The sequence below is a fragment of the Symphalangus syndactylus genome, chromosome 22 (genome assembly GCF_028878055.3).
Source record: "Symphalangus syndactylus isolate Jambi chromosome 22, NHGRI_mSymSyn1-v2.1_pri, whole genome shotgun sequence".
NCBI lineage: Eukaryota > Metazoa > Chordata > Mammalia > Primates > Hylobatidae > Symphalangus > Symphalangus syndactylus.
In genome coordinates, this window is record NC_072444.2 from 39,620,980 (window position 1) to 39,648,181 (window position 27,202).

The 27,202-nt window shown below is 38.1% G+C and overlaps 1 long non-coding RNA gene across 13 annotated transcripts in view; it reads right to left on the reverse strand.

Moving 5' to 3' along the window:
- Nucleotides 1-27,202, reverse strand: part of LOC129471911 (uncharacterized) — a 43,054-nt gene that overhangs the window by 10,327 nt on the left and 5,525 nt on the right. For 5 of the 13 annotated variants that reach the window (XR_010118993.1, XR_008653792.2, XR_010118992.1 and 2 more), the window contains one exon: nucleotides 26,880-27,017. This is a non-coding gene — a long non-coding RNA (uncharacterized lncRNA). Of the gene's footprint in view, nucleotides 1-5,368; nucleotides 5,595-11,674; nucleotides 13,396-26,879; nucleotides 27,018-27,202 lie in introns of those variants that run through there. The other 8 variants (XR_010118998.1, XR_010118995.1, XR_010118996.1 and 5 more) reach the window with 5 other exon arrangements.

The following is a 27,202-nucleotide window of genomic DNA, read 5'->3' on the forward strand; positions in this document are numbered from 1 at the left end:
TCTAAAGGACTGTTAAATTCCCTAAAACATGATTTTGGGGGAATAATAAGGTCCTCAAAACTAGCATTCAAAGTATTAAATCATCATTGTTGTGTTAAGTAAATTATTTGGCCTCTTGGAGTCTTGATTTTCTTACCAATGAAATAGGAATGAGAGCATAGGAATGAACAGCTCTCATTATAGAAAGGGGTTGTAAGCACAAATGAGATAAATTATGATCCTTTGACAAGTACAAAGTATTACAGAGAAAGCAATAGCATTAATTCTGGCAGCAGTCTGGAATGGAGCAGTAATTCCAGTCATCTGGAAATACAGGCAGTAGTGAGTCACGGCTGTAGACTCAGAGCAGGGAACTGGTTTGGATAAAGTGTGTGACAAGTTGTGGGGGATGTTAAAAGGAGCTAGGCAGGGCCAAGCACGGTGGCTCACACCTGTAATCCCAGCACTTTGGGAGGCCGAGGCGGGCGGATGACCTGAGGTAGGAAGTTCAAGACCAGCCTGGCCAACATGGGGAAATCCCGTCTCTACTAAAAATACAAAAATAAGCCCGGCGTGGTGGTGCATGCCTGCAATCCCAGCTACTTGGGAGGCTGAGGAAGGCAAATTGCTTGAACCTGGGAGGCAGAGATCACAGTGGCCACTGCACTCCAGCCTGGACAACACAGCAAGACTCCATCTCAAAAAAAAAAAAAAATCGGAACTAGGCAGGTTCCACGCCCAGAGCTAGTGGTCAGGAATCAAATGGCAAGGAATCAAAACTAGTCACACAAGCCACAGTTGGGGCAAACCTGAAAAGACAGTTGCAGTGACCATGGATCCTCAAGAATGGAATAGGAAGGCAATATAAAGTTTGATAAACAGTCAGGAATCTGGAAATGTGATAAACAAAATGAAGGATAATGTAAACGAGAGGCCAAATTTGAGATCTTCAAAAATGCAGCAAGGCAGTTTTGTGCATCAGCTCCAGTGTGTGTATAAGGATCCTTTGAAGGAAAGCATTGACTCTTGAGGAGCAGGTGCTCAGGATTACATGATTGAGGTAAGGGAATGTAGGTGGAGCCAAACCAACAGTTTCTCCTCAAGAAAATTCTGGCAATAAATAGCCAGTTTTTAGAAGAATCTTTCCAGTCATCCATTTTCTAATTGGACAGCAAGATAAAGCTTCATCAAATCTCTAGATAAATTTCCCTTGGGATTTACACTATGTTTTCATGGTACCACAAAATATTTTGAAAGTAAAAAAACTCAATTGTTGATGTATGCACTCATTATTAGATCCTCAGTATGTATGGTTTCAGCTAGGAATGAAAGCATTGCCTCCTCTCTTGTTGACCTGAGTTTACTAAATAATTGGCTAAAGTTAATTAATGAATCAATTGTACTATAGCTACATGCCTGTGAATGCTAGGCAAAACCCTCCTGTGGATGAGAGAGAATTACTGTCTTTAGGTAACTGTTTGTTTGCTTTCTATCTCTACATTCAAAACTGACCAAGGAATGCCACTAGCTAGACATGTGTAGTGATTACCAGCGAACCTCAGGCCAGGCTCACTCAGGACTGGCTATCCCCAGGATGGAGGGTGGCCTGCCAGTAAGGAACCTGGCCTTAGCAGCAAGTTGTTTTTTTTTCTGCAAGTGTCGTATATTTCTTCTCCAACCAATTTTGTTCCCCTTGGTTCCTGGGAACCATTATACTGTTAGGTTAATGGATCATTGGTTTATCCACCCGTACGTTTCCTGAATTTTGGCCATTCAACCATGCATTCCTGGTGATTGGGTTTACAAGTACTAGTTTCCTAGGTCCAACATCACATTCAGATATCTCTTAACTATAAATTCGTGTAGTAACCGTGATATATCAGCATAGAGATGGCTCCATCCATTAAAAATATATTGGTATTGGTGGCTTCAGAAAACTGTATATTTGTTACTGGCATATAAAACAAATAAATGGCCAGATACAAAACTGTGCAGAACCCAGATTAGCATCTAATAAAGAATAAAGAATATGTATTAATGTAGATATATTTATTTACATATTAATGGTTTTTTGAAATTGGCGAAATTTTTCAAAACAATTACATATTAAAAATTGAGATATATGGAAATTCTAACTAATAGATTTATAGTCATTCCTAGGGTAGGCATTAACACTTCTTGGTAACTTCTGTAAGTTAATTATAGTTTAATTCCTAATTAATTCTGTAAGTTAATTTATAGTTTAACTTCCCAGAGGCTTTGGTATCTTTTTTTACCCTCACTTTAGAATACACACAATAGTATACAATATATCACATTTGGTCAACAGTTCAAATTTTTTTATTCTTTAAAGCATGTACAAAAAATATACTAGTTAGAATTCCTGTGAAAAATTCGAATACAGAGGAATTATATGGTTATGTTTGGAAAGATAATATTTCTTTAAAAATGTGTTGTTTTTTATGTTTTATGTTTGCAATAAGCATTATTTAAGTTTGAAGAATTTCATGATTTTTATGTATTACTTTCTTGTATTGAGAAATAGTGGTCCATTGTTGGGCTGTATTTAAAATTAATGTGTATGAAACAAGAAATATTTAATGAGTTATTAATTTTCCACAAGTAATATGTTTATTTGACCTAAATCAGTATCTTTTATCATATCAGCCTCACATATAACAAGAATAATAGCAAGGACAACAACAACAAATTTGAATGTTTCCTTTGTGCCTATGCTCCTATCATGTTATACTCATTCATATACACCTAACAATTAATTTGAAGTTAGACACACAGGATTTACTCATCAGTATTAGAGCATTCGCTGTTATCCAGGAAGAAAACTATCCCTGGTGCTGAAACTGCTCTGTGTAGTCCTTGTGGTTGAAGAATTAAAACAGTTTCTTTTAGACATATCCTTTCATTGAAATTATGAATTGGATAAGTGTTCATACCTTAAAGGAAGTATTAACTTTCACATATGTTAACATCTTAATTAACGTAAGATTAATATTCTACTTATGACTATGTTTTAATATTGAAAAATGAGTTTATGATGAGTTTCATTCGTTTCTAGAGAAAACAATGGTTTAAAAAATTTCAGTACATAAGACATTGAAGAGTCTATGAATGTTCCAGAAATCTGAAAACATATACCACTAATCAAAAGTTTCTCCATTCATGTTGACTAGCATTTGCCTTAGGTCTCAGAATTAATGGATTTGTGTTAAAAATAAACACCTGAAATCTAATTCCCTAACTGCATTATAACACACTTGATTACAAGTACTTAGCTTTTATTTAATGCTTATAATGACTTTAAATGGTAGGGAAATGGGCTTCCCCCAAGACGACAGCTTTGTTGATCCTGAGTTGGGGTCCTAAGCCAGAAGTTAACTATGCTTTCATATATTCTTGCAAGTAGAAGTACAGTGTTGGTGTAAATTCTCCTTAGATGGATAGCTAAGCCCAGAGGAAATAATGGTAATTGGCACCATATGACCGTATGCAATTCATGTGCATATTTATATCAAGAAAAGAACATTATAGGTCTGGTGAGACCCTATTTTGTTCTGACAATGTCATCTGTATGTGTCTCTTTCAGGAATTTGGAAGTCAAGGGATTCTGTGCTGGATTGTAAAGCATGTGCTTCTGCTAGATGTAGCTACTCAATTTTGTATTCTTGACTAATAAAGTCATAAACATAATTCAACCTCTGTGTGTGTGCTCTCCTTCCATTAATTTATACTTTACCAAAAAGTATTGAATGTGTGTGTTATGTAACAGTTTCCTATAAATGATACTAAATGATTTATTAGCTTTATTCAATAAAGTTTTAAGTGTTTTCTTCCATGACTACATTACTTGTTAACAAGAAATTTCTTTAACTGAAAACTTCAAGCAAGATTATCTGGGTAACTCTTTCAAAAACAGTTGTACCTATATTTTGGGATTGAATATATTAATTTCTTTTACTGTTTTAACAGGACATAATTTTACAAGACAAGCCACTTTTTCAAAGCCTGCTTCTCTTCCCATTTTCCCTATCTCTGTGATTGACACCTCCAACCCCTGTAGCCTGCCTCTGCTTCTCTTAACCAAGTCCTGCTGATACTACTTCCTAAGTATTTTTCAGCCCTGTCCTTCCTCTCCATCATGATGGACTCGTTTCCAGTTGAAATCCTTATGGTACCATCCCTGCATTATTGCAGTAATCAGAGAGCTGGTCTCCTTAACTCAGGATTCACTTCTTCTCATCTGTTGTTCACAGTGACAACAGAAAGATATTTTAAAATGATGAACTAGAATTAATTATATAAAACACACATACACACATAAATAATACTTAAATCTTTCAATGATGTTCCAATTACATAAAATATAATATAGGAGGCACTTTATGTTCTGGCCTCAATCTTTCAATTCAAACTTATCTCCTGCCACTATCTCCTTTGAACATTGTATTCCAGCTACTTTAGAATAATAATATATAATATTCATAGAGCCCTTCCTGGGTTCCTATCACTGTACAAAATACTTCACATATAACATTTAATCTTTGACAACTTTATTAGGCAAGTACTATTATTATCATCTATCTATATCTATATATATATAATCTATATTTTATAGATAAGAAAAAAGAGGGTAAAAACTTACCAAAATTACAAAGCTTAGAAGTGTAGCAGTTGGGATTTCAATCTAGGCCTCCTGCCTCTACAGTCCACAGTGGCTTTCTTGTGCCAAAAGGCTTGCAGTTCCCTAGACTTCACATTTCTCGAAATCTGTGTCTTTCACATGCTCTTCCAATTGTCTGGAAACTCTTTCCCAACCTCGGTCTGCCTGTGGTACTCATGTTCACCCCACAAGAACTGACTCCATCTGTCCCCTCTCCATGAAAATTTCTCTGAATCTCAGCACTTTGGGAGGCCGAGGTGGGTGGATCGCCTGAGCTCAGGAGTTTGAGACTGCCCTGGGCAACATGGTGAAACCCCGTCTTTACTAAAATACAAAAAACTCACCAGGTATGGTGGCACACGGCTATAATTCCAGCCGCTCCGGAGGCTGAGGCAGGAGAATTACTTGAGCCTGGGAGGCAGAGGTGGCAGTGAGCCAAGATTGCACCACTGCACTCCACCTTGGGCTACAGAGTGAGACTCCATCAAAAAAAAAAGAAAAAAAAGTAAGTTTCCCTGGTAAGGGCTCATGCCTTGGCACTGAGGGCATCTTGCAAAACTCAAGGATGCCACTTGGCATAGCAGATAGAAAATAATTGTGATATGAGGCAAGCCTGAATTGGATTTATGGCTCTATTGCATATTGGTTTTGTGATTTTGGGAAAGTCATTTAATCTCTCTGAATTTTAGTTTCTTTGGGGATTAATAGTACCTTTTCCAGGGAGCTGTTATTAGGATGAGACAACGACCAGAACACAGCAAGAATTCATTAGTGCTCTCACCACCCTTCCTCCGTTGCAGCTCTCAGTATCCAAATGGCAATCATGCATCTTCTCATCAGCCTGTGAATTGCTTCCCCTTTCATCTTTGGCTCTGCAGTATTCAGTGTCACTAGTGAAATGTGTGAAATGAATGAATCGACAACTGATCCTTAATACCTAATGAGACAAGTGAATGAATCCTTTTGTTCATTTTATGGCCAGAAAGATAGTGTAATTAAGTAATAACAACTGGCAAAAAAGAGAAACTCCACCTATACTTTGTCCTTTTCTCAAGTAGCATCTAAAACTTTTTCCTTCTGATTAAAAAATTATCACTGAAGGATCTCTTTGTGTCTCAAATTTTATATAAGCAGATGATCACAGCTCAGCATAATATTAGAAGATTATATGATTTTAAAAATTGGTTCATAGTTTTATAGTCTTGGAATATCTATCTATCTATCTATCTATCTATCTATCTATCTATCTAGGTATCTATCTGCCTACCTACCTACCTACCAATCTGTCATCTTCAAATATATTTAGGCCGCTTTCCTGAGGCTAATTTTTTATTCCATTCTATCATTTTTTTCAAGATCCCGGTATTCCCTGGTGTATTGGGTCCAGGTATTTATGATTAGGAGAAGAAATGATTCAGTGGCAGCTCCCCAGGATTTTGAATTATGAGATATGAAACTAGAAATGGCAACTTAGGTGGATTGTTTGAGAACACTGTGTATTACTGCTTCTGTATCAACTTCTCTTCTCCCTTGTTCATACTTTTTTAATACGCATTTCACGCACTATGTACTGGTGAACATTTGAACCCAAATCATATAACGATAGAAGATGCCATAGTTGGAAAGGCATAAAAGGTCATTCTAAATGTGTGAACAAGTTAGAGAACTACAAAATTAGAGATCATCATTGCTATATTGCAGACAGACTTCATTGCTTTTCACAGAAATTAAGCCATAGATAAGAATGACAGGTTGAAATAGGTCATGATTTCTAAAAATAATGTCATGTAAATTACCTATGTAAATACATTAAAATATGAATTATTTGAAAAAATGAATAGTAGGTCCTCAGAATAGCCCTACACATAAGTATATAATAAAAGCATGAGTTCAAGAGCAGAATGTTAATGAAGCTCCCTGTCTTGGTTTCTTTAATAAGACTCTTCTATTCTGCTTTCCAGAACTATTATGTTCCCAATATAAACTTTGTACCAAGTTAAAAGTAAGGCCCCTTTTGCCCCTTTTTTCTGTCTTCCTGGCTCTCTAGTCCTAGGAAGTTAAAAAGAGTCAGAAAATCCCGTCTTTTCTTCTATGAAGTTTGGGAGAAATGTCAAATAGGCTATAAAGTGTAGCACTTGATAATCCAAGCATCCTTCTACTGATAGTAGAGTCTCATTATCCTTCCTCAGATATATGCAATGATGAAAATAGATAATGAGAAAGCATGCACCCAAGTAACTCTTCGAGTGTATAAGGGCTGATTAAGTTGAAAGAAGGTTGCCAGGCGAGGTGCCTCACGCCTGTAATCCCAGCACTTTGGGAGACTGAGGCAGGCAGATCACTTGAGGTCAGGATTTTGAGACCAGCCTCGCCAACATGGCAAAACCCCGTCTCTACTAAAAATACAAAAAGTATTCGGGCATGGTAGCGTGTGCCTGTAATCCCAGGTACTCGAGAGATTGAGGCAGGAGAATCACTTGAACCCAGGAGGCAGAGGTTGCAGTGAGCTGAGATGATGCTACTGCACACCAGCCTGGGCAGAAGAGTGAGACTCCATTAAAAAAAATTGCAAAGTATCTACTAATCTAAAAAATACTCACAGCCTCAGTTCTCAAAGAGTTTATGTTGTAGGATCATGTCAGTTCCATATATAATTTGTTTATCACAACTGCACACTGTTACGTAAAGGAAATGCACAACTTGAGATATTTATTTTGGCTAGAAAACTGAGAAACATTAATGGAGGCAATTTGTGAACTGTCTTTTCAAGGAGGTCTTTAAATGGAATGTATTCATGATAATATTAATGCAGGGCTACCTAGAGACAGAGGGAAAAATTAAACAAGTCTTTTTTTTAACTTAACTTTTGGACTCAGCTATTAAGAAAGCATTTAAAAGTAAAGTCAAATTCAAATCTTTCTATCCTGTGAGCTCTGCCTCTCATCTCTGTCAGGCTGAAACTCCATCAAAGACTGGCGGTCACATGAATGGAGTGGAAAATATTCTCTAGTTTATTTGTTTGTCTATTTTTTCTTTAATGTTCCAACTCACATAATAAGCTTAATATGAAAATTAAAAACAATCACATGTAATTCTCAATATCAGAGTAGATGAGAGTGGCTGCCTTCTCACCAATACCCAGAATGCATTGCAGCTTTCCCAGCTGCCCTTGCACCTTCTCGATAGCCATGTGACCAGCTTTGGTGACTGCTGTGTGTCAATGAAGGGAGTATTTTCCCCTTTCCCTAGTTAACATGCAGATGTGGTGATGAGCTCTTTTTGGCCACAAAAGCCATGCCATAGTGATTGGATAAAAGAAAAACAGAAGATACCCAAGCACTGACCTCCCTGTAAAGCTATGCTGCCTTAATAACTTGTTCTATTATGTGACTGGGAAATAGTCTCTTTTCTTCTCTAAGCCACTCTTATTTTGAACTTCTATCACAGCCACCAAACCTGTATCTTAACTAACATAAAACTTTGTATCTGGAAGAGGAGCTGAACAGAAGAGAATCTGAAATGCGTGGCATTTACTCAGAATTCCCCAGCATGGGCCAGGCGCGGTGGCTCACGCTTGTAATCCCAGCACTTTGAGAGGCCGAGGCGGGCGGATCACGAGGTCAGGAGATCGAGACCACGGTGAAACCCCGTCTCTACTAAAAATACAAAACATTAGCCGGGCATGGTGGTGGGTGCCTGTAGTCCCAGCTACTCAGAGAGGCTGAGGCAGGAGAATGGCGTGAACCCAGGAGGCGGAGCTTGCAGTGAGCCGAGATCGCGCCACTGCACTCCAGCCTGGGTGACAGAGCTAGACTCTGTCTCAAAAAAAAAAGAAAAAAAAAAAAGAATTCCCCAGCATGTGACAGTGATAAAGCTGGTGAGTTTTGCTAGGCCATGGACAAATGTTTGTTAAAACCACCATCTATGATGTCATGGAAGGTAGAACACATGGCATCTGAACCTCTAACTCCAAAGAACATGGAGAAAAACATTTCAAGTGTTTGGTATAAGATGCTTGCTTCTTGCTACTTTTAGTAAAGGCTCCAAGAGAGGAACTCAAGCTGGAGCTAACCAACATAAAACAGAGCAGGAAAGGACTATAACTACACTAAGAAGACTCTCTGCCTGTGGCTTGAGATTGAAGTTGGCTAAAGTCTGGGAGGAGCTTCACAGTAAGCCTGCCAACTACTTCCCTACACTGACGCAGCTGGAAGAAGTGGATCTGAAGAGCCTGCCCTAGCAGGAGATAAAATTTTGGCCCCAAGCCAAGGCAGCCAAACAATGAATATCTCTAATCTGAAAATCTGAAATCTGAAATGCTTCAAAATCTGAAAGTGTTTAAGCACTTACATGATGCTCAAAGGAAATGTTCATTGGAGCATTTCAGATTTCAGATTTTCAAATTAAGGATACTCAACTGGTAAGTACAATACAAATATTCCAAAATCTGAAAAATATCCAAAAGCCAAAATACTTCTGGTCCCACGCATTTTCAATAAGGGATACTCAACAAGTACTTTAAAAGATCAAAATAAGGGTAAGAGAATATGGATATTTAAGCTTATGGTTCTTTACATGGAACAGTTGAGGCCATTAAAAAATGTCTAGGACGTAGGCAGTGGAAGGCTGAATTCAAGAAAAAGTCTCAGAGCTGAGGAAACAAAGAACCTATGAGGTTAAGGTGTTAGATGAGCCAACCACACGAGTGTGAAAGGGAGGCCAAATGAGAAAATGATGTTGCTTCGGTGGAGAGGAAGTACTGGAATAAATGTGGCAGTTGTTAGGAGACATTATAGTCAGAAGACATTATAGTTAGATGGATAGACAGTAAAGAAGGGGCTTTTGTATTAAAATAGAGGAATAGTGGTTGGGAATAGGAAATATGGAGCTAAAATTATGCCAACCCACTTCTATTAAATGAATTCTATGACACCTTAGCCTTTGGGAAAATGACTAGCCTTCAGTGGAGCACATGTCAAGGGAAGCAATGTCCCCATAGAGATAGCTGAATTTTAATTAAAGCAAAGAAATGGAGACGATGTCCTCTAATGAGGTTTCCAGAAGTCACATTGAAAATATTTGGGAGGGAGGGAATATTGATTCAGAGGTAAAACACAGAGCAGTATGGAGATAAGACACTGGAGAGCACAAATGAGTCGAGTTTTCAAAAAAATACAACAAAATTTTTTGAAGTCAGTTGCCTATTATCTTCCCTCATAGTTCTTAGGGAGATACAACTAAAGGCCTCCAAAGAATTTGTGTCTGTCCATAGGGTACAGAATAAATTTATTTCAAAGATCTCCTCCTCCCACAGTTGATTATTTGACTCAGGGCAAAAGACTGAATGTAAATAGTAGCAAAACTGTCTCTGATATTATTGTAAGGAATAAAATAATTTTGCTTTGTAAATAAAATAGAATATTTTCTAGAGAGAACTGACCCAAACTCAATTTTAGAACTCGTCCTGAAATTCAGAAATGTCTTTCCCATATTGCCTAACTGTGCCTTTTTCACTGGAAATAAAAGTGCAGCCTTCATGGAGCATGCCTCCCCAGAGATCAGTGAAATCAATGAGAAATGCAATGCCCATTTGTCAGTAAAGACATGTGAAGTTTGATGGGTTTCTTGGGACTGGACAACTAGCTAAAGATTCTAAAGAAAAATTAAGTGGGGCACAGAAACCAAAAATCTCAAGAGATCTTTGAAGAAGGAAACATGAAAAATAGGACAAATTTAGAGAACTGTTGCTGGCATAGATGTTAACTTCCAGAAGAAGATGGAAATAGACTACCATACAAAACAAAAAAGACAGAAGAGAATATTAGCACTCTGTTGCAAAGGAGAATAGGTATGCTCAACTGGTAAGTATAATGCAAATATTCCAATATCTGAAAAAATACCAAATCCAAAATACTTCTGGTTCCATGCATTTTGGATAAGGGATACTCAACAGGTAAAATGAAAGAGTTATATTCTTTTTGTGGTAGTAATTCCACTTTCAGGGCCAAATACATTTTGATTATTTTATCACCTTTCAGTGAGTTGTTTTTGTTCTTTAACCAAGGATGTATGTTTGAGGTAAGAAGTAAAGCATAAAGTATATGATTTTTTGTGTGTGTTTTTATCTTGCTATACCCGTAGGGAATGTTTAATTCTGCCTTGGAAGTGGCCAAATTTAAAGGTGCTGTGATTCAAACTGTCAGTGAGATAAGGCAGCAGATCAAGAAAGCGCTCCAGGCTCCAGAAGGAGCCTTCCAGGCCAGCTTTGAGTATAAGCTGCTGATGAGCAGTGAATGTCTTGAGTAGTGTTCAGGGCAGGGTGTCACCATTCATGCTTGACTTCTAGCCAGTGTGACGAGAGGCTGGAGTCAGGTCTCTAGAGATTGAGCAGCTAAAGCCTTAGATCTCCCAGTCTTATGTGGTGTGCCCATTCGCCTTGTGTCTGCAGCCCCCTGGCCACACCCAGTAACAGTTCTGGGATCTATGAGACTAGCTTCCTTAATGAGCTTTCCCTTCAAATACTTTGCAACCAGGTAGAGAAGTTTGGAGTGAATGTTTTGTTCTTTGTTTCTTCGCAATATGGATATAAATCTACTTTTGAAAATGTTAAAGTAAATTACCTCTCTTTTCAGATCCTGTCTTCATGTGAACTTGGTATCCTGTTTCCATCCCAGCCTTCTATAAGCCAGTAACATCTTTGTTGAAACCAGTGGGTGAGAAAGACACCTGGTCAGGAATGCAGACCACAGGACAACTCAGGCTCACCCACGGCATCAGACTAAAGGTGAACAAGGAGTCTGTATAAAGTACTGGTGGTGTGTGTGTTAGTGGAGATGCAGCCTGTGCTCTGCAGACAGGGAGTCACACAGACACTTTTCTATAATTTCTTAAGTGCTTTGAATGTTCAAGTATAAAGTCTAACATTAAATTTGATTGAACAAGTGTATATTCATGGAATATTTTGGAATGGAATACCAAAAAATGGTAATAGTGGTTCTTTCTGGATTGAAGACAAACTTTTCTTCTTTAAATTTTATTTTATATATTTGAGGTTGACCACATGACCTTAAGGATACATACAGACAGTAAACTGGTTACTATAGTGAAGCAAATTAACATATCTACCATCTCACATAGTTACATTTTTTGTGTGTGACAGGAACAGCTAAAATCTACTTATTTAACAAAATCCCAAAGACAATACATTTTTATTAACTATAGCCCTCATGATGTACATCAGATCTCTAACTTGATCATCCTCTATGTCTGCTACTTTGTATTTTTTTAATGTACGTCTCCCCATTTGCTATTGGTCATTTCCTATTTGGCTCATTTTTCAACTGGGTTGTTTTTCTGTTATTAAAAGAGTTCTTTACTGATTTTTGGACATTAACACTTTATCAGATATGTGATCTGCAAATATTTCTTCCAGTTTGTAGGTTCTCTTTTCATTTTGTTCGTTGTTTCCTTTGCTGTGCAGAAGCTTTTTAGTTTGATGCAGTCCTCCTTGTTTATGTTTCCATTTGTAGTCTGGCTTGTAGTGCGATATCCAAAAAATAATTGCTAAGGCCAATGTCAAGAGGCTTTCCCTGTATGTTCTCTTCTAGGAGTTTTACGGTTTCAGGTTTTATTTGGGTCTTGGGTCTTGTATCTGTTTTGAGATGATTTTTGTGTATGGTGTATGATCAGGGTCCATTTTTATTCTTTTGCATGTGAAAATCCAGTTTTCCCAGCACTATTATTGAAGAGACTATTTTTCTTTCCATTGTGTTGTCTTGTTTGCCCTTGTCAAAAATTAGTTGACAGTATATGTTTGGAATTTTTTCAAAGGTCTCTGTTCCGTTCCATTGGTTTATATTTTTTGTTTTTAAGCCAGTATCATACTGTTTTGATTACTATAGAGCTTTGTAGTACAATTTTAAATCAAGAGGTGTGATGCCTCCAACTTTTTCTTTCAACAGTAATCTGTTGGCTGTTTGGGGTTTTTTGTGGTTCCATATGAGTTTCAGGATTTTGGTTTTGTTTTTGTTTTTTTGAGATGAAGTCTCACTCTGTTGCCCAAGTTGGAGTGCAGTGGCACAATCTTGGCTCACTGCAACCTCCACTTCCCAGATTCAAGCAATTCTCCTGCCTCAGCCCCCGAGTAGCTGGGACTACAGGCACATGCCACTATATCTGGCTAATTTTTGTAGTTTTAGTAGAGACAGGGTTTCACTATGTTGGCCAGGCTGGTCTCCAACTCCTGACCTCGTGATCCACCTGCCTTGGCCTCCCAAGGTGCTGGGATTACAGGCATGAACCACAACGTCTGGCCAGCATTGTTTTTCTCTGTTCTGTGAAGAATGCTGTCAGAACTTTGATGAGGATTGTGCTAAATCTGTATATTTGCTTTGGGGAGTGTGAACATTTTAACAATATTAATTCTTCTGATCCATAAACATAGGATATCTTTTCATTTGTTCATGTCTAAATTAATTTCATCAATGTTTTATGGTTTTCAAGTGTACACATCTTCCATCTTCTTGTTTAAATTCATTCCTAAGTATATGTTTTTCTTTGATGCTATTGTAAATGAGGTTGTTTTCTTGATTTCTTTGTCAGCTAGGTTATTTGTATATAGAAATGCAACTGATTTTTATATGTTGAGTTTATACTTTGCAGCTTAACTGAGTTGATTTAGTAGTTCTCAGAGTTTTTTGTGGAATGTTTGGAGTTTTTTACATAAAAGTTCTTGTCATCTGCAAATAGACATAATTTTACTTCTTTAATTTAGTTGCTTTTTTTTCTCATCAAATTGCTCTTGCAAGTACTATGCTGAATAAAAGTGATGAGACTAGGCATCCCTATCTTGTACTCAATCTTAGTAGAAAAGCTTTTATTTGTTCCCCACTGACTATGATGTAGGCCATGGGTTTCTCATAAATGGTCTTTACTATGTTGAGGAACTTTCCTTTTATACATAAACTATTAAGAGGTTTTATCAAGAAAGGTTGCTAAACTTTGTTAAATGCTTTTTCTGCATCAATTCAGGTGACCATATGGTTTTATCTTTCATTTTGTTAAGGTGATACATCACATTGATGATTTACATATGTTAAACCAGCCTTGCATGCCAGAGATAATTCCCACTTAATCATGATGTATAATCTTTTTGCTGTGTTGTTGAATTCTACTTCCTAATTTTTTTCCTGATCAGCCATGTGTGTGTGTGTGTATATATATATATATATAGATATATATATATATAGATATCTATATATATATTTTTTATTACACTTTAAGTTCTAGGGTACATGTGCACAACGTGCAGGCTTGTTACATATGTATCCATGTGCCACGTTGGTGTGCTGCACCCATTAACTCATCATTTACATTAGGTATATCTCCTAATGCTATCCTTCCCCCCTCCCCCCACCCCACAACAGACCCAATGTGTGATGTTCTCCTTCCTGTGTCCAAGTGTTCTCTTTGTTCAATTCCCACCTATGAGTGAGAACATGTCGTGTTTGGTTTTTTGTCCTCGCGATAGTTTGCTGAGAATGATGGTTTCCAGCTTCATCCATGTCCCTATAAAGGACATGAACTCATCAATTTTATGGCTGCATAGTATTCCATGGTGTATATGTGCCACATTTTCTTAATCCAGTCTATCATTGTTGGACATTTGGGTTGGTTCCAAGTCTTGGCCATTGTGAATAGTGCCGCAATAAACATACATGTGCATGTGTCTTTTTAGCAGCATGATTTATAATCCTTTGGGTATATACCCAGTAAGGGGATGGCTGGGTCAAATGGTATTTCTAGTTCTAGATCCCTGAGGAATCGCCACACTGACTTCCACAATGGTTGAACTAGTTTACAGTCCCACCAACAGTGTAAAAGTGTTCCTATTTCTCCACATCCTCTCCAGCACCTGTTGTTTCCTGACTTTTTAATGATGGCCATTCTCACTGGTGTGAGATGGTATCTCATTGTGGTTTTGATTTGCATTTCTCTGACGGCCAGTGATGATGAGCATTTTTTCATGTGTCTTTTGGCTGCATAAATGTCTTCTTTTGAGAAGTTTCTGTTCATATCCTTCGCCCACTTGTTGATGGGGTTGTTTGTTTTTTTCTGGTAAATTTGAGTTCATTATAGATTCTGGATATTAGCCCTTTGTCAGATGAGTAGATTGCAAAAATTTCCTCCCATCCTGTAGGTTGCCTGTTCACTCTGATGGTGGTTTCTTTTGCTGTGCAGAAGCTCTTTAATTAGATCCCATTTGCCAATTTTGACTTCTGTTGCCATTGCTTTTGGTGTTTTTAGACATGAAGTCCTTGCTTGCCCGTGCCTATGTCCTGAATGGTATTGCCTAGGTTGTCTTCTAGGGTTTTTATGGTTTGGGGTCTAACATTTAAGTCTTTAATCCAACTTGAATTAATTTTTGTATAAGGTGTAAGGAAGGGATCCAGTTTCAGCTTTCTACATATGGCTAGCTGGGCAATGTCAACTTTGTAAATTAACTGAGACCTGTCTCAGATTTTGGGGGTTCACAAACTATACTCCAAGGATATAGTAACCAAAACATCATAGATCTGGTACAAAAACCACGACACAAAAGCCAATGGAACAGATTAGAGAAGGTTGTAGGCTGCACTCCTACAACCATCTGATCTTTGACAAAGTCTATAATTAGAAGCAATGGGAACGGACTCCCTATTCAATGAATGGTACTAGGATAACTGGTTAACCATATTCAGAAGATTTAAAATGGACAACTTCCTTCCAACATATTAAAAAAATCAACTTAAGATGGATTAAAGACCTATATGTAAAACCTAAAACTATAAAAACCCTAGAAAAAGCCCAGAACATAATATTCTGGACATAGGCAATAACACAACCTACTCATCTGACAAAGGGCTAATATCCAGAATCTACAATGAACTCAAACAAATTATAAGAAAAAAACAAACAACCCCATCAAAAAGTGGGCGAAGGACATGAACAGACGCTTCTCAAAAGAAGACATTTATGCAGCCAAAAAACACATGCAAAAATGCTCATCATCACTGGCCATCAGAGAAATGCAAATCAAAACCACAATGAGATAGCAGCTCACACCAGTTAGAATGGCCATCATTAAAAAGTCAGGAAACAACAGGTGCTGGAGAGGATGTGGAGAAATAGGAACACTTTTACACTGTTGGTGGGACTGTAAACTAGTTCAACCATTGTGGAAGTCAGTGTGGTGACTCCTCAGGGATCTAGAACTAGAAATACCATTTGACCCAGCCATCCCATTACTGGGTATATACCCAAAGGACTATAAATCATGCTGCTATAAAGACACATGCACACGTATGTTTACTGCAGCACTATTCACAATAGCAAAGACTCAGAATCAACCCAAATGTCCAACAACAATAGACTGGATTAAGAAAATGTGGCACATATACACCATGGAATACTATGCAGCCATAAAAAATGATGAGTTCATGTCCTTTGTAGGGACATGGATGAAACTGGAAAACATCATTCTCAGTAAACTATTGCAAGGATAAAAAACCAAACACTGCATGTTCTCACTCATAGGTGGGAATTGAACAAAGAGAACACATGGACACAGGAAGGGGAACATCACACTCCGGGGACTGTTGTGGGTTGGGGGGAGGGGGGAGGGACAGCATTAGGAGATATACCTAATGCTAGATGACGAGTTAATGGGTGCAGCAAACCAACACGGCACATGGATACATATATATGTAACAAACCTGCACATTGTGCACATGTACCCTAAAACCTAAAATATAATAATAAAATTTAAAAAAACAAGGATTTTATTATCAAGTTTCCAATACCTATTGCAACAAAAACATAAATAGACAAGTGGGACCTAAGTATACTAAGGAGATTATGTTCAACAAAAGAAACTATCAGCAGAGTAAACAGACAACCAACAAAATGGGAGAAAATATTTGCAAACTATGGATCTGACAAAGGTCTCATATCCAGAACCTGTAAGGAACTAAAAAAAATTTTTAAGCAAAAACTAAACAACCTCATTGAAAAATGGGCAAAGGACAAGAACAGACACTCCTCAAAAAAGACATACATGCTGTCAACAAGAATATGAAAAAATGCCCCATTTTAAAAATCACTAATCATTAGAGAAACGCAAATGAAAACCACAATGAGATACCATTTCATACCAATCACAATGGCTACTAATAAAAAGTCAGAAAATAACAGATGTTGCTGAGGTTGCAGAGAAAAGGGAAATCTTATACACTTCTGTTGGGAATGTAAATTAATTCAGCCATTGTATAAAGCAGTTTGAAGATTTCTCAAAAAACTTAAACAGAACTACCATTTGGTGCAGCAATCTCATTACTGGGTACATACATAAGGAAATATAAATTGTTCTACCAAATGACACATGTACTTGTATGATTATCACAGCACTATTCACAGTAGCAAAAACATGGAACCAACCTAGAGGCTCATCAGTGGTGGACTAGAAAAAAAAAATGTGTACCGCCTGACATGGTTGCTCACGCCTGTATTCCCAGCACTTTGGGAGGCCGAGATAGGTGGATCATTTGATATTAGGAATTTGAGAAAAGCCTGGCCAACATGGTGAAACACCATCTCTACTAAAAATACAAAAATTAGCCAGGTGTGGTAGTGCATGCCTGTAGACCCAGCTTGGGAAGCTGAGGTGGCAGAATAGCTTGAACCTGGGAGGCAAAGTTTGCAGTGGGCCCAGATTATGCCACAGCACTCCAGCCTGGGTGTCAGAGTGAGACTCTATCTCAAAAAGAAAAAAAATTGGTACATATAAACCATGAAATACTGCGTAGCAACAAAAAAAAATAAAATTATGGCTTTTGCAACAAAATGGATGTAGCTGGAGGCTACATCCCACAAATGAAGCAAATTAACACAAAAACAGAAAAAGTATATATTATCACCTATAAATGAGAGATAAACATTGGCTCCACATGGTCCAAAACAGGGACCAATAGATACCAGGGCCTGTGTGAGGGTAGAGGGTGGAAAATCGATGAGGATTGAAAAGTTACTTATGCCTATCAGGTACTATGCTCACTACCTCAGTGACTAAATTATTTTTTCCATTAAACCCCAGCAACATGCAATTTACCTACATAACAAAGCTGCACATGTACCCCCTGAACCTAAAATATAAGTTAAAAAAGAAAAGAATAAATATCAATAAGATAATTAGTAAACACACAAGTGTTTGGAAATCAAACAACAAATTTCTAAATAATTCACAAAGAAACATCAAAATAAAATTTAGAATACATTTTGAATTGAAAGATAAACATCTGAAGTGCTGAAAGAATAGAGATGGCTTTAGTCTCGAAACATATATAAAAACATTGAAATTTCAATCAGACGGTAATTGGTATGTGATTTGATAATCTACTTTAAAGTTTATACAAAACTGAGAACCCGGCTAGGTGCGGTGGCTCACGCCTGTAATCCCAGGACTTTGGGAATCAGAGATGGTTGCAACATGAGGTCAGGAGTTCAAGACCAGCCTGGCCAAGATGGTGAAGCCCTGTCTCTACTAAAAATAAAAAAATTAGCCAGGCGTGGTGATGGATGCCTGTAATCATGGCTACTCAGGAGGCTGAGGCATGAGAATCAACTGAACCCGGGAGGCAGAGGTTGCAGTGAGCCAAGATCATGCCACTGCACTCTAGCCTGGGTGAGAGAGCAAGGCTTCATCTCGAAAAGAAAAAAAAAATTGAGAACCCAGATAAAAATAGCTAACTTTATTCTCCAAAAGAAAAAAGAACGACAGTGAGTAGAGGTCTGCTTCTATTGGCTATCAGATAATCTTATAACCCTGCGGTACTGTGATGCTACGAAGCACATCCACAGCAGTAGTGTGACAGTCAGGTGTCAAATAGACAAGAACTTCAGAGAAGACAAATGTAACGTTTGAAATCAGTAGAAAGAAGCATTGCTTTGAGAAAGTTGGTTATTATTTGGAATTTGAAGAAATAATAAATTTCAAATAAAGAATGAAATAAAAAATAAATACTACAAGGAAGTTTTTAAAATATTCATGCCTTTTCCTCATGATATGAAATACAAATATCATGAAGTAAAAGACAGACAAATTTTACTAACTAAACAAACTCATTTTTAGCAAACAATTGATAAATACCATTAAAAGACAAATAACAAATTAGAAGAAAATATTTACATGGTATATATAACAAAAAATGGATATTCAGAATGTATAGAGATTATCAAATAATAAAGAACTTGCAAATCCCAGTGGGAAAATGAGCAAAGAATATAAAGAGGAATTGCACAGAAGAAAAAGTATGCATTACGTATTAACAAATGAAAAGTTGCTTCATCTGTGTAATGGCCAAAATGTATGTTAAAATATAAGACAGCATTTCTCCCATCTCATTGGTAAAATAAAAAATACATATGCACTGCATAAATTCATGTCACTTCAGCATTTTTACAATTAATATCACTTTTGTTATTCTTAAAAAGTTGAAAAATTAAATGAGTTAAAAGCAATATGAGAGAAATTATTGCAAATATGTGTATAATATTGTTAGGAGAAATCCAAGTAAGACCCCAGAGGCATAAGTTTAAAATGAAGACTAATCAGTTTATATATATAATAATTTAAAAATATTCTGTACATTATAAAACTCACAAAACAATTAAAAGGCAAAAAAAAAAACAAGAAAAATTAATTTCAAAATAAATGCCACAACACAGCCTCCTGTGGTCAAGATTACTCTCCATTCTACTGTGATGTCTAAATAGGTTTTTGGGCATCTAGACTAATATTGGGTTTGTATACTCCCAGAAAATTCAAGACTAGTAAATGCACCCAACCTTACAACCCTGAAGCCTATTATCACATAGGGGTCTTGTGTAGTTTGCTAAAATGTAATTAATGTACTACCTGTCACAGAATGAGCACTTAACTGATGTTGGGTGTGATGTAGCACAGTAGCAAAAAACTTTAGAATTAGGCCACAATGTTTTTATTTTTTGTTTTTATTTTTTTTTTTTTTTGAGACGGAGTCTCACTCTGTCGCCCAGGCTGGAGTGCAGTGGCGCAATCTCAGCTCACTGCAAGCTCCGCCTCCCGGGTTCACGCCATTCTCCTGCCTCAGCCTCTCCGAGTAGCTGGGACTACAGGCGCCCACCACCACGCCAGGCTAATTTTTTGAATTTTTTTAGTAGAGACGGGGTTTCACCGTGGTCTTGATCTCCTGACCTCATGATCCGCCCGCCTCGGCCTCCCAAAGTGCTGGGATTACAAGTGTGAGCCACTGCGCCCAGCCAGGCCACAATGTTTTTAAGGGCTTTGCACAACCCGTTATTTTTTGGCACTTAATTTAAAAAAATCTGCATGCTTATTTTAATTTTGTCATTACTTGCCTTTGTATCCATCTCAGGACACTGATCAAATAATCACAAAAATCACAGAGATGATACTCTGCTAATTAAGCAAGTTTTCTTTTTTTTTCTTTGTGAAACCATTCTTCATTTTTTTGGTATTCAGAAATAATTTGTAGTGCTAATTTATTTTTAGCGAAATTTTGCACAGATTCTCCAAATAAAAAACCAAGAATGACCAATTTTATTGGGAAAATACTAAATGTAACAAACTTTATTTTTTGATAAGTAAAGACTATTTTTCTAATTTTGCTTAAAAATTTTAGGTTTAGCCTTAGGTAATAAAGTTAATAGAAAGAATGTTTACTACCATACATAAATTCAAAAGACTTGTTAGTTTAGATTGTCAATTTAATGTTGAACAAAGTTGTTTGAAATTTTCAGATAAAATAACTTTAGGTAAGCTTAAGAAAAGTTTGATTGCATTTTGTTTATAATCTTGTACTTCTGTTTTCATTCTGATTTAGTAGGCTGCATCCTTTTTTAAAAAAAATTTCAGGTGGATTGTGGCCATTCCTTTTCCTCTTAAGTCTTATTTGATTGTTCTTCCAGAACAGATATTAACATTTGCAGTGCTGCATCTGGATCAAGCAGTTTGGTTAGAGAAATTTAAACCTTTAAATCACAAAACAGGTTATTTTCAATTGTCATAGCTGACATTGAATCTATGCCTAATGATGTAAGCAATGTGGATATTGGAATGTCTCTGAGTTTTATATTAATAAATTTACTAGCTAAATAAGTGACGTAATCATCTGTTGATGTCTGAGATGAAGAGTGAGTAAAAACCACATAAAAATCTTCCATAAAACTTATCTTGGAATTCTTTGTAAAAACAAATTCTGTGAGATGGAACTTTGGAAAGTTTTCCTGTAATTTCTTGAAATCAAATTTAACAGTGCATGGTAGTCTGACCATTCTGCATAATACTTTCTGTATAAAAAACATCACTATTTCAAGGCCAGAGAGCCCCCTTTACATGGCTTGTTAAGAATTATTCAAAATCCAGTATGATTCAAGATACTGATGGATTTGGGGTATTTCAAGAGAATTCCTCTGGTGGCTAAAATGCTTTGAAGATCATTTGTGCAGCCGTCATTCAAGATTAAAGGCTCCCTAGTTAATTGTCCAGTGAGATCACAGCTCCTGTGACAGTGGCAGAAGATGTCCAGCAAGGAGTTAGCAGCAGCCTAGTTGGCTTTTGTTGCATTCTCAATGAAAGCAGAAACTAATGAATAGCACTCAAAGTAATCAAGTTCCTGCTTTCTTGTCAAAAACTGAAGATGTACTGCTCCAGCTACTTTGGGGCTTAACACTTTCTCCAATTAAGAAGAGATGTTGAGAGCTTCTAGGAACCCATTATCCAAGACTGTGGCACTAAAAAAACACACCTGAGATTTTACTCTGCAAAGTTATTTTCTATTAAATTCACTGCCTTTTTCACATCAGAGTGAATAATGACAATACATTGTAGCTTGGTCATTTTGCACTCTTCATTCTGATTTTCCAGCAACTTGCATTCCTTTCAACTGCTCATAGGTTAAATTTCTCAATGAAGTAATCACAACAGAACTATTTCCTGAAAAAAACAGATATACCACCATATGATCCAAAAATCCCACTTCTTGGTATATACCCAAAAGAAAGGAAATGAGGCCGGGCGCGGTGGCTCACGCTTGTAATCCCAGCACTTTGGGAGGCCGAGGCAGGCGGATCACGAGGTCAGGAGATCGAGACCATCCTGGCTAACACGGTGAAACCCCGTCTCTACTAAAAATACAAAAAAAAATTAGCCGGGCGTGGTGGCGGGCGCCTGTAGTCCCAGCTACTCGGAGAGGCTGAGGCAGGAGAATGGCGTGAACCCGGGAGGCGGAGCTTGCAGTGAGCCGAGATCGCGCCACTGCACTCCAGCCTGGGCGACAGAGCGAGACTCCGTCTCAAAAAAAAAAAAAAAAAAAAAAAAAAAAAAGAAAGGAAATGAGTATATCAAAGAGATTTCTGCACACCTAGGTTTGCTGCAGCACTGTTTACAATTACTAATATTTGAAAGCAACCTAAGTGTCCATCAACAGATGAATGAAGAAAATGTGGTACATATACACAGTGGAGTACTATTCAGCCATAAAAATGAAAGCCTGTCATTTGCAACAACATGGATGGAACTGAAGATTATTATGTCAAGAAAAATAAGCCAGGCACAGAAATACAGACATCACATGTTCTCACTTATTTCCGGGATCTAAAAATAAAAACAATTAAATTCATGGACATAGTAGAACGATGATTACCAGAGGCTGGGAAGGGTAGTGAGAGAGTGAAAGGGAGGCAGGAATTGTTAATGGATACAAAAAACAAAAAAGAAATAATATATAATAAAAATCTACTATTTGATAGCAAACCTGGGTGACTACAATCAATAATAATTTAATCATATATTTGAAAATAACATAAAGAGGGTAATTGGAATGTTTGTAACTCAAAGAATCACTGAGGGGATACCCCATTCTCTATGATGTGCTTTTTTTCACATTGCATGCCCGTATCAAAACATCTCATGTACTCCATAAATACTATGTACCCACAAAAATTAAAAATAAAATACAAAAACGAACCATCTTCTCTCTATGTAACAAATATTATAGTTTCAAATCCAAGGCTAGAGAGCTGCCCTGAAACAACATACACTCTTTTGACTTGAAGAGTTTTCTCTTTGCTCTATACATAGCTATTTGTAGAAGTTAACATTCTGGAACATTGACTTCCAACACAGCCAGAGTGACAGCCACACATGTAAAAGACAATGACAGAGCAGGACTCACAAGTGCATTCTGCTGAAAACGTGAGCAAGCCAAATTCAAATTATTTTTCAAACTCATTGATTTTAGCTACCAAAAGGTCTACAGGACATTATCAGAGTTTTTGTAGAATCTAAGATTTAGAAAGTGAACTTGAACGTGACTGTGATCATTATGCAATAACTGCTGTAAAAACTCAGGTTACTGTTGGCCACATAGGACTACAACACTCTTGTGTTGCCTTGACAAGTTCCTCTAAACGTGGCAGTAAACTTAGTGCCTTTCAGTGTTCTTTTTCCCATAGACTTACAGACAGCGAGAGATACCTGGCTCCCCCACATCACTTCCTTAGCAGCCAAGAACAGCATGTCACCCAGAATGAATTCTGGCTGTGGCAGAAAATGGCCTACATAGAGAGATGTCTGGCATTTGGTAATACCTGGGTGAGAGCTTTCCAAGCTCTTAGGAAGTATACGATGCATAAGGTCCATTTCTAAATACTAGAAACATCTTGCTGTGAAAACACATAAAGTCCATACTTAAGATAATGATGCCATGCAGAAAAACACGTGGCAATGTAACCACCAGTCTTTTTCAATGGCCTTGCACATGGCTGTTACTGTACTGCTGAAGTCCAGTGTCAGCAGTTTATGTTTCCCCACTGTGTCACAGCCCAATTCAAAGTACCGTCAAAATTACATCTGGAGGTGCTAACAGGAAAATAATCTGAGTAAATCCACATTTGCCGTCTCAACTTCCAAAGATTGGTCATCAAACAGTGTGTTTCTGTCTTTCTATCTTGGCTGTCACCTTTACTACACTATAGGGGTCTGAGGTTTGTAGAGTGGATATCACAGAGTTCTGGTTGTCCTTGTGAGGTTTGATATGATAAACTTTTTCAAAGAAAGTATGCCTGATTACAGAAATGAGTATTGTCCCCTGACAATCCACATAGAATTCCGGGGCATTCTTCTCTTTACATTTAATAATAGCTTCTGCTAAACTTGTAATGTTCTGTGGGATTGTATCACTTCTTCACCTTCTTGCTCACTTCCCACCTTCTTGCTCAGAGCTCCAATGGGCTCAGAGCAATATTTGGAGTGCCAATCACCCTGAGCTCAATCTTGCTCTGAACATCATCTTCTCTGAGCTCCATCTTACACTGAGAAGCACCTGCTGCAAGCTCCATCTTGCTTGGGGCTCCTTCTTGCTCCAAGCTCCATCTTGCTCGAAGTGCCAATCACTCCAAGCACTGTCTTGCTGTGAGCAACATCTGCATAGACATTCATCTTACTCAGAGCTCCATCTAGTCAGAGATCCATCTACTGTGAGCTCCATCTTGCTGGGAGTCCCAATCACTCCAAGCCCCATCCTGCTGGGAGCTCCAATCACTCCAAGCCCCATCTTGCTGGGAGCTCCAATCACTTCTAGCTCCATTTTGCTCTGAGCACCATGTGGTCAGAGCTCATCTTACTCTGAGCTACATGTGCTCTGAGCTCCACCTTGCTTGGAGCTGTAATCACTGTGGGCTCCATTTTGCTCTAAGCTCCAACTAAAACCAAGCAACATCTCCTCCAAACTCCATCTTGCTTAGAGCTCCTTTTTTGCTCAGAGCTCTATCTGCTCTGAGCTGCATCTTGCTCAGAGCTCCAATCGCTCAGAGCAATGTTCAGAGTGCCAATCACTCTGAGCTCCCTCTTGCTCTGAGCACCATCTGCTCTGAGCTCCATCTTACACCAGCAACTTCTGCTCCAAGTTCCATTTTGTTTGGAGCTCCTTCTTGCTCAGAGGTCTATCTGATCCGAGCTCCATCTGGTTCAGAGATCCAATCACTCCAAGCTCCATCTTGCTCTGAGCACCATCTGCTCCAAGTTCCATCTTGCTTAGAGCTCCCATCACACTGAGCTCCATTTTGCTCAGAGCTCCATTTACTCAGAGCTCCATTTGCTCCAAGCTCCATCTTTCTCAGAGCTCCAATCACTCCAAACTCCATCTTGCTCTGAGCACCATCTGCTCTGAGCTCCATTTTGCTCAGAGCTCCATCTTGCTCTGAGACCATAGGCTTGGAGCTCCATCACACTCTGAGCAACATCTGCTCCGAGCTTCATATTAATTGGAGCTCCATCTCACCTGGAGCTCCATCTGCTCTGAGCTCCATCAAGCTCGGAGCTCATCTTGCTCAGAGGTCCATCTTGCTTTGAGCACCATCTGCTCTACGTATGTTTATAGCAGCACTATTCACAATGGTAAAGACTTGGAACCAACCCATATGCCCATCAATGATAAGACTGGAAAAAGAAAATGTACTACATATACATCATGGAATGCTACACAGCCATAAAAAGGTATGATCAGGTCCTCTGCAGGGACAGGGATGAAGCTGGAAGCCATTATCCTCAGCAAGCTAACACAGGAACAGAAAACCAAATACTGCATGTTCTCACTCATAAGTGGGAGCTGAACAATGAGAACACATTTTAATACTATTATGCCCTCTGAAAATGGTCTCTGTTTCTCTTAACAAAGGATATTTATACTTTGTAATTTTTTTCTCTCTAAAGGATTGTGGCTTCTGTCTGTGCCAGTCTAGGGTACAGGTTGACTACCTCACTTTGAAATGACCCACCCCATGTCCACACATGGTTGGTCCCTCCTGTAAACTGTTTGTTCACAGACTGTTACCACCTGTGGGTCATTTGACGGGAGATGACCTCACATAGCAATGCACCAGGCAAATCACCAACTGAAAGGATCACTGAAACAACATGTGTTTGCTTATTTCGAAGAATGAACAGGAGTCAGTTGAAGGTGATTAAGTCAGCAACATCTTAAGGTGATAAGATGTCAGTAACATCTTAGATGACCAAGAATAATCCTGTGGGCCCCAAGAACATATGACAATATGGACTATGCCAGCAAAAATCTCACCCATCAGACAAGAGCAAATGACGCTGTGGCTCAAATGTTAAATGTCCTCTCTTGATGTGTGAAAGCACATCACCAGCAGGAGGCAAAAACATCAGGGAGACAAAGGCTTTGTTGCATATCTGTGGACTTCAGTCTCCAGTGAGACACTCTGGGCCTACATCTCTTCTGTTACCACTGCTGTTTTTATTGCACAGAACATTTCCATATATGTTTCATTGCATAAGAAACGTTTTGACAAACATACCTCTGATAAAAGGCTGTATTCAAAATGTCTAAGCAACTAACACTACTTACTAGCAAAAACACAAAAGAGAAACTAATAACCAAACAAAACCTGAATAGACATTTCTACAAAAAAGACATAACATTGAAAACAAGTTTTAAAACTTGAATAACATCACAAACCATGAGAAAGATATAAATCAAAACAACACACATATCATCTCACTATAATTAAAATGGATGTTATCAAAGTGATAAAATATATTAAAAGAGACACAAATGCTGGTGGAAATTTCCAGAGAATAACTCATTTGGTAAGAATGTTAGTTAGTATACAGTTTGGCACAGTGGCTCACGCCTGTAATCCCAGCACTTTGGGAGGCTGAGGTGGGCGGATCACGAGGTCAGGAGATCGAGACCATCCTGGCTAACACGGTGAAACCCTGTCTCTACTAAAAATACAAAAAATTAGCTGGGCATGGTGATGGACACCCATAGTCCCAGCTACTCAGGAGGCTGAGGCAGGAGAATCGCGTGAACCCAGGAAGCAGAGCTTGCAGTGAGCCGAGATCGTGCCACTGCACTCCAGTCTGGGCAACAGAGCGAGACTCCATCCAAAAAAAAAACAGAATGTTAATTAGTATACATACTACAGAAACCAGTGGGAGGTTCCTCCAAAAATTAAACCTACAACTACCACTTCATCTAACAATTCTACTACTAAGTACACTTTCAGTGCAAAAGAAATCAGTTTATGCAAGAGGTATCAGCCATCCTATGTGGACTGCAGCACTATTCACAATTGCCAAGATAAGGAATAAACTTACCTGCCCATCCACAGATGAAGGGATAAAGTAACTGTGGGGGACGCACACAAACAGAATAGTCTTCAGCCAGAAAATCAAAATGAAATTTCATCATTTGGGGCCATACTGTTGAACCTGGAGGACAGCATGGTAAATGACCTAAGCCAGGTAGAGAAAGAAAAACATTGCCACATCTCACTCATGTAGAACCCAAAATAAAAGGCTTTATTGCAATAGATCTAGAGAGCACAAGAGTGGTTTCCAGAGATTGGAGGGAAGCAGGGGCACAGGCAGGGATCAGAAATAGGTACAAAATTACACTTAGATGAGAGGAATGAATTGTT